Here is an 8,915-nt window from a genome sequence, read left to right on the forward strand (position 1 = left end):
TACGCAATCTAACCATAGTAAACAAAAGAAATAAAATCTGAACTAAATATCCTAACACTCAGGTTTCACTGACATAATCACACAAGAAATGGACATTAACTAATACACACTTACTATATACTACAATGACTAACTATCTAAATGTCCTGTTATTTTAAAACAATTTACTAACAACAAGCACACCACTAATGATCCGAGAACACTGCACTGAGGCTACTTTACTACCCACAGGACAACTACACTGTAGCTTTACCTTTTGGTGATCTATCTTGGGTGCAGCTGCCCCCTGATATTGTGGTAGGTAATTAATTTTTCGAAATATTGAGCTCTCTTCTTCAGCTTGCCTCTGGGTACATAGTGTTCTCATGCAAAAAATCATACACAGGTATTACCACACAATATTGGTTATGCAATACATACAATACATAGAAAAATTATTAAATGTTCTGCAACAAAGTTCGACTATATTAATTCCCTAGTTATCTCACGGGTATTTAGTGGCCACTGCATATTCGTGCCCCACGTTGGGCGCCAATTTAACGAAATCGGTCGTAATGAATGGGATTGATTTGAAATTTCGTTAAAGAAGAATAATAAAATTTATCTGTTGTTTTTAAGTTAATTTTCTTTCGTGCGAACTTTGTTGTAGAACCACTCTCTTATTTTCGTGTGTTAATAAAAATTTTTACTTTCTTAATTATTACGTATATTTAAAGAAAAAATAATATTTACGTGAACTCATATGAACTGGTTAAGAATATTAGGTTGAGAATTAAGTCCTTTAAATCATTCGGCCTTGGCATACACTTTCCTGATGCAGTGGATTTTTTGTTAAATATTTTTACTGAATTTTATCCCGGCACTAGCCATAGAACACAAGATTACCTGTATTAGCAGAAAAGTTTTAATTATTGCCAAGCCGACATTTATCACTGATCAAACCTACTTCATTACACATTTAAGATATTTTGAAAGAACCAAACTGTTTAAATTTCAATGTTAACTAACATTAGCTATCCGCCTACGAATGCACAAACGTATAATTAATTCAAATTTTATCAGCCACAGGATCACTGAAAAAGAAGAACAATTTCTTAATTCACCATTGATTTTTATGCATCTGTTCCCGATTTACGGGTTTGCTATTGTTGGTCGCGGCACAGCCCAGCAACACCGCTAAAAAATGCTGAAAAATTCTTAAAGAACTTTTATAGATGACGTGGGCAAGCTAATTTACATAAATAATTCACACTTTTGATAAACTCTAATATATTTAGATCAAACAACAATACAACTCACATTAATTCGTAACGCATCGTCTAATGGCGGCTAAGTCCAGACAGAGACAAAAGAAGTCTACCCATTCGTAAAAAACTCTTTCACAGTGTCCTACCGCAATGACTTCTGAATAGAGAAGACCAAAGAATACATAATGCATTGTGCTTAAATAGTATTGCTGACTATTAACATTTCTTTGCAAATTGACGATATTATTCTCTTCTGGCAACATATCTCTGCTATCGCAAATACTGACACATTTTACAATCACATAATAAATACAGAAAAAATTCCTATCCTAAATACAGACAAATATTACAACAAAAAATATAAGGAGAATAACAAATGTCTTTTACACCACATTCAGTAATATTTTTGTTCAATAATTACGATATATACAACTTGCCCAGAGCGGCGTATATGGTACAAATAAACTCTTTTTTTTTTTTTAATAACGTGAGTTTGCCAGGGAACGTTACAGTGCACATCGCTGGACTGGGCGCATGATGTTCTGCGTTATTGACATCGTAATCTGGCACGGGCGAATAAGTGTTGCGCTGCCTGCTGCTTGACGCAGGCAAGTCATTTGAAACATTCAGTCTAACAACAATTTCCTTGCGTATTCTGTCCTCGGCTACTTTGATTTCATTACCTAATTTTTCAAAAAGTTTTGTTTCCCGGTCAGTTATTGATTCATTTACATTACCATTTTCTAAAGTTTCATTTATTTTGATAATGTCTGTGTTGATACGTCGAGTCTCCTGTTTCAGAAAACCGACTTCTTCGTTAACTTTATTAACTTGGTCAGGTATTTCTTCACATGCGCACTGTACTCTTGTTAAATTTAATTGAATAGCCTGTACGTTTTCATGTATTTCTTTTTGTACGGTTTGTGTTTGATTGTGTGTTTCTACTATTTCTGACAGTTCCTGATCCTGTTTGTTTGTAAGATCTGACAATTTCTTTTCTAAGTCATTTGCCAATACATTGTATACACTATTGACTGTTTTGATGACTTTGTCTTCGATCTTTTGATCGATTTTATTGGTGAGTTTATTTAAGCGTTGATCGAAATGTCTGTGCATGTTTTCAAATTGCGTGTTTACACTTGAAAACTGCTGTTGGAACCCAAATTCCATGTTTGACAATTTTATGTTTATCATGTTGTGGCTGATTTCTAGATTCGACAGTTTTGTGTTGGTTGTGTTGTGGCTGATTTCTAGATTCGCCAGTTTTGTGTTCGTTGTGTTGTGGATGATTGCTAGATTCGCCACTTTTGTGGTCCATGTGTTGTGACTGATCTTTAAATCAGATAATTGCTCACTCACATTTGACATCAGACTATATAAAGCCTCAAGTGTAACTGGCGAAGCGTGTGTGTTTGTATTTATGCCATTATTTGCTGCCATTGTTTCTCTGCCACGGTCTGATTGAATCGAAACCGGGCTAGGTTCACTGATTTCACGTGAAATATTTTAATCTGATCTGGTAATCGATGCTTCATCGACTGTGCACAAGGTTTCATTTGCAAGTGGTTCGTTATTGTTAATCCCTGTGGAGTGCAATTGAATTGTATTTACTTCTACATTATGTTGTGCCAAAAAACTAATTGCGTCATCATTTACGTCACTATTGTCAGAATCGGTGACGTGTCCATGAACATTTGTCAAATTAAAAATCTCCGATTCGATCGTGGAGATATTATTTTTATCTGTACTTTACTGAATCTAAATCTTTAAATTGTCTCGCAGTTGAGTTAATAAAAAGATCTCGCGACTGTTATGGGTGTGCGTCGGAAATTTACAAGATGGCGCACTACGTCTTCTAATTCTGCGATTGTTGAACATAAAAAGTAATTATCAAAGTGTAATTGTGTGTTGCCACAAACACTACCAGGATTTTAATATGGAAAGGAAAAGGTTCTGCAGTAAGTGGAGTTAAGCCAAGGTGCAGCCACTGCATGCATTTGCGCTTTCCTACCTTAATTCTGGCTGAGCTGCGTCACTCACGATTACGTTAGTTTTGTAAATCCTTGTCCTTGTTCCTTCTGGTTATTGTGCCATCCATTTATACAGTTAATATTGTTTCACCTTTTTCGTCATTTTCCATGTGCGTCATGTAACAGAGAAACAGTAATTAGTACAAGTACATTTGTAGTACAAAAATCAAGTACTTACTCTTTGTTCCACCAGCACTGTCCCTGTCAGCGGTCGCCAATGTGGCGAAATAAATAAAAAGCATTTGAATTTATTGTTTTTTTTTAATGAGGAAAAATTATGGATGTGGAACTGTAACTTTAGAATTTTTGAATGGCTTTTTTACGAATTGTATTGACTGGCTTGAATGTGGACAAATACAGTGCTGCGTGAAATATGCCTGTAATATAATTTACCATTCCGATTAATTACATTTTGAATTCTACGTCATTGTTGATTTAATCAGAGTTCTCACCTTAGACGTAGAATTAGTCCTTCTGCCACAATATTAATTCATTAGTCGCCATCGATGTTCTTCTCTTTGTTGATGGTGTGTATCTTCCTAAGTCGACATCGGTTCACTTCACGAAGACAGTGGAAACCAAGGAATACAATGCTATGTTGCTTTAAATAATTTTCGTAACACTTCGATACTTCTCACTACTTTTTATTCACAAGACAATAAGACTTGCTCTGCTCGTCGCACAAACCATAATTACTAACAATATGGCTACCTTTCGGCACACACCAAAAATTATGTCCATCCTCCACGAGGTAACAATCGAAAGTGTCTCTTAGCTCCTTCTTGGAGTATGAAACAAAAGAGAATCCAATGTGAACATTACAAAGATTATAATCTACATGCGTCTCAATTTAATCTTTGGCACAGCCTTTAAGGTATTGTATGTCTCTGCAGCAGAATGTGCCATTACAGTGGGCCACTGGTTGTCGGGCACTCCCACACAGTGTGCCGCTATGCTCGCTCCAGTGTAGGCATGCCTAATTTGTTAACCCATAAATATTGAGAGCATGGTAAGAGTGGCAGATGGAGGCAACTGCAATTCTGACTGTTGCGAGTCCCATAATTCTCCATTCCTCTGGAGATGACTCTGGGTCCTCAACCATCAACAGCAACAGTGGCAGCTCAGCATTATCATCTGCTACATTCTTCATCATCTGCACATCCTAAGACCATAAAGTGGAATATATAGTATGGTAGATGCATTAAATTTCTTTTACAAATTATGACTAACTCGATTAGTAACCTGCAAGAGTTAAAACTTGTAGGGCTCCTGCATTGTCATTGTCCTCAGACATTATTACAAAGCAGGAACCCTTTTCTTTCCATGCAATCTTTGAGTGTTGGTAAGAATATGACGACTCATTAACTATTTACTACCAGTTTTGTTCGTTTACTAATGACCAGTTTCAGTCTAAATTTTCTGTCTCATTAATTGCTCATTCTTGTATTGCATAACAGATGCTTAACGAATTTTCAGTTTTAAGTTTTAACTTCATTCACTTAAAGTAATGTAAAATTCCTCTAGCAAAACTAATAACTAAAGATAAAGCACAAATTAAGAGTCCACAATTATACTTATTATATTTTTAGCTTAGCAAGTTAGTTCTACTGGCTGGGAATGTATTTTACTTTTGCTATATTAAAAGTATTTGCTAAAAGGGAATTCAATTCAGTCTTTCAATAATCAAAAGTAAATTGCTTGCCCATTTCTAAATTTATCATTATGTTACACTGTGGATATTAAAAGTACATTTTTTTAGATAACAAAGTTTTAGATACATTTATTTAACTATTAATCCATTTAACTTTAATTTAAAAATTTAGTATTTCAGAATAAGTAACTGCAAACTCAGTGCTTTCTGTTTCACTTATTTTCTTGTGAACTGTTGTGCTGTGGAAAAGTGTGACAACCTTGTGTCGCAACGACAGTGATTATTTGCTTAAATTTCTTTTCCACCACTTTTCTTATGATTCTGGATGTTCATTACCCTAGCAGGCTGGCGACTTTTTAGATAATCAGCGTTTTGTTTTTACTCTCAGTAATTTTTGTAATAAATATTATGTGGTACCTTTTCCCTCCTGTGTTGTACATGAACAATTGCAATATATTCTACCCATTTCAAAATAATCATCAGTACTTATTTTAGGTTTAGAGCAGATTCTTCCTGCAGAAGGGTATGTAGTACACGTTCCTCCAACTAACCGATCTTATTTTCCTTCCATAACGATAGCCTTAAACACTGTAAAATTTCATTAGACATATGCGATCATTATCAGGTATATTGCAATCTAGTAGGCCGATTAGGAAGGGGAAGGTTACATGGTATAGAAAGATTAATAGAACAATTAAGAAAAGAAGTGGAAAAAATTTAATTTGCAAGGAAGTTATAAATGGATGGAACTAGATGAAAAATTGTTTGATGAATACAATAACACAAAGCATTCAACAAAAAAATGAAACCAACAGAACTTACGGACAAAAATTATATTCAAAGCTAAATCTAAATGTAAAGTTGATGTTGAAGTTATAATTAGAAAACTCAAAGGAATTTTTGGAAAAGGTCAGCTAACAGGTGCACATAAATTTTGAAATTGAAAATTTTATTCACACTAATCCAGTCACATGTAAATTACAAGCATTGGAAATGAAAGGAAATTTTTATGATTCTGAACTATAGAAGACCAAATATCCAGATGTACATGTTGTTGAAAAAGTTTTAAGAGAGAAAGGAGATAAAGTATCTACTAAATTATAGGGATTTGATCATTGAGGCAATAGTTGGGTAAGTAAGGACAATATTGTTTTATAAATGATTTATTACATCTTGCAAAGGTGTTTGATCAGTCTATTCCTTAACTAATGTAAAGTCATTCCTTCAAACAGTACTATTCTGATTCTACACTCCTTTCATTTCATTATACCAACTAACTGAATTATGATTATATTCGATTCTTAATATTGCTGCACAGTTTGGATGTATATCTGGAAGTATATTTAATCGTGTTTAATCTTCTTTGAGATCTAATCAAATAGATATCATACTCAAATTCATTATCAAATAGTTATATAGAATATCAAGCATATATCTCAAACGAGTATTATCAGTTGGTACAAAAATGTGTGGTTGTATTACAATAACTTGTTCTACAACTAATTCTTCTAGTCTTTTTAAGTTTCCTATTTCTTCTTTTCCTCGGCAAACACATAGAAATTTCTTTAACAATTTCTAAGTCTTCAATTTGCTGTTGTAAATTTTCAGTTGTTGCTTATAGTTTATATTGGCTATGTTTTCTAATGGATGGTGAAATTTCTTCCTAAACCCAACCATGAAACTGTTCAGCTAATCTCATTTTTGCCTTCATAATTAATGAATATAAGGCTGGTTCATTAATAAATGTAGTGTGTGGCTGCATGCTTGAAGTGGTTAGCAAATCGCTACTCCCCATATCTTTAAATTTTTTCTATATTTTTCTCTCATATGATAAAAAATTTTTTCCCTTTTGCTCTTGAATTTTAAAATTTCAGTCTTAGCTTTAAACCAAGGTCTATTATCTTTATCAGTTATCACAAGCCCTTCTTTATAGTTATAAACAATACTGTTACATATAGTACTTCACTCTGTGACAGCTGAAGAAGATGGACTTGGAATTGCCTCCATTTAATAAAAACTATTTTTATAATGTTTTTTAATTTGTGTATATTTCCTGTATTCAAATGTATCAAGCAGTAGGAATAAGAAAATTAATAGTTTCATGTTTTCTGTCTGTCTGTCATTCTGACAATGATGTATCTACATTCATAAATCAATTAACTGATTAGAATCTGAATTTTTTATGCAGTCTAAATAGAGAAGTAATGTATATTGTTTATGAATATTTAAAAATAGAACTAAAATTTGTTTTCTACTTTATTCTGAAATATCCTTTTAGTAAAATTAAATGTCTTTTTATTTCAGTATAGTCAAGATTGTTATTACTTAAAGAATTTAGTAAATGTCTTTTTATTTTCTACAATTTTACAATCTCTAGGTCTCTGAAGGTTGAAATAACATACTGGATAAAACAGAAAATATCGTTAGTGATAAATTCTTTTTTTCACAAATAAGAATTTGTCGGTTTTGTGTTTTTCTAAAAAATATTTCTTATAAATGAACCGCCTAAAAGTAAGTGAATTAAATATATAGAAAAACAGTTGGTGATAAGAGGTTATTCTAAACTTAGAAAACAAAAGTTTATTAATGATATTAACAATGGTCTGGGGACTGCATGCAGAATGAAGACTGCTTCTAATATAAATGAACTAAAAGCTAAAGCGCAAGAACTAGAAATTAAAATATATTCTAAATCAGAAAGGAAAAATGTTATTGCATTGAGCACTTATAATTTTGAAAATTTTTGTTTTGAGGAACTATGAAAATTTCACTCAACAAAAACTGAGACATCTAGAAATAAAATTGTTAATTGTATTAAAAGGAATAATATGTGTAATAATACAGCATGGAAATACATATCAGGACATTACACATTGACTAAAGGTTTTGTGAGAAAATTTGAAGATAAATTAGATTGAGCATTTATATTAATACTACACCAAAATTCATCTGAGGATTTTGTGAGAGAATTTCAAGGCAAATTAGATTGGTATGTCATATCATATCGAAACTTGATTAAAAATTTTCGTCAGTAAATTAAGAAAAATTAGATTGGTCTTATCTATCAAGGGAACAAATATTATGTTAAAAATTTATAAGTGAATATCACAAGAAAGTAGACTGGATAATCCATCAACATATGAAGAATTTTCCATACTTTATGTGAGAATTTCTAGATCTGTTATATTGGGAGAACTTATTAGTTGTTCAAGAATTATGTTAAGACTTTATGTGAGAATTTCAAGATAAATTAGACTCAGATAAAATGGAATATAACTAAACAATATCTGAAGATGTTATGAGAGAATTTCAGGATAAATTTAACTGTGATGATATGCATAAGAACACAAAAGTTATACCAATCTTTTGTAATGGAATTTAAAGATTAAGCTGACTCGAAAATATTTTAAACTGTCAAAAATTATCTGAATCATTAATACAGAATATACTATAACATTATGGAGTATTATCTAGTACTGAAAAAGATTGCTCTATATCCTTGATTAACCAAGATTATCAGTTTGTAAAAACTAAATGTAATATTTTTTTATAAAGAATATATTAAAGAACTGTTAGCAGAATCAGTTCATTCTACTTCTACAATGTGTAGAAACGTTATTAAAAGATTTAGACTTATGAAGAGAGAATATATCATTAATCATTTGAAGGGCTTATTACAGTAGTGGTACAAGTCCATTTTTGTTCATATTGAGATGTTATTGTTGTAGTTGTCTTCAGTCCTGAGACTGGTTTGATGCAGCTCTCCATGCTACTATATCCTGTGCAAGCTTCTTCATCTCCCAGTACTTACTGCAACCTACATCCTTCTGAATCTGCTTAGTGTATTCATCTCTTGGTCTCCCTCTATGATTTTTACCCTCCACGCTGCACTCCAATGCTAAATTTGTGACCCCTGGATGCCTCAGAACATGTCCTACCAACCGGTCCCTTCTTCTTTTCAAGTTGTGCCACAAACTCCCCATCTCC

This window comes from Schistocerca piceifrons, chromosome 6, assembly GCF_021461385.2.
Source record: "Schistocerca piceifrons isolate TAMUIC-IGC-003096 chromosome 6, iqSchPice1.1, whole genome shotgun sequence".
Classification (NCBI taxonomy): Eukaryota; Metazoa; Arthropoda; class Insecta; order Orthoptera; family Acrididae; genus Schistocerca; species Schistocerca piceifrons.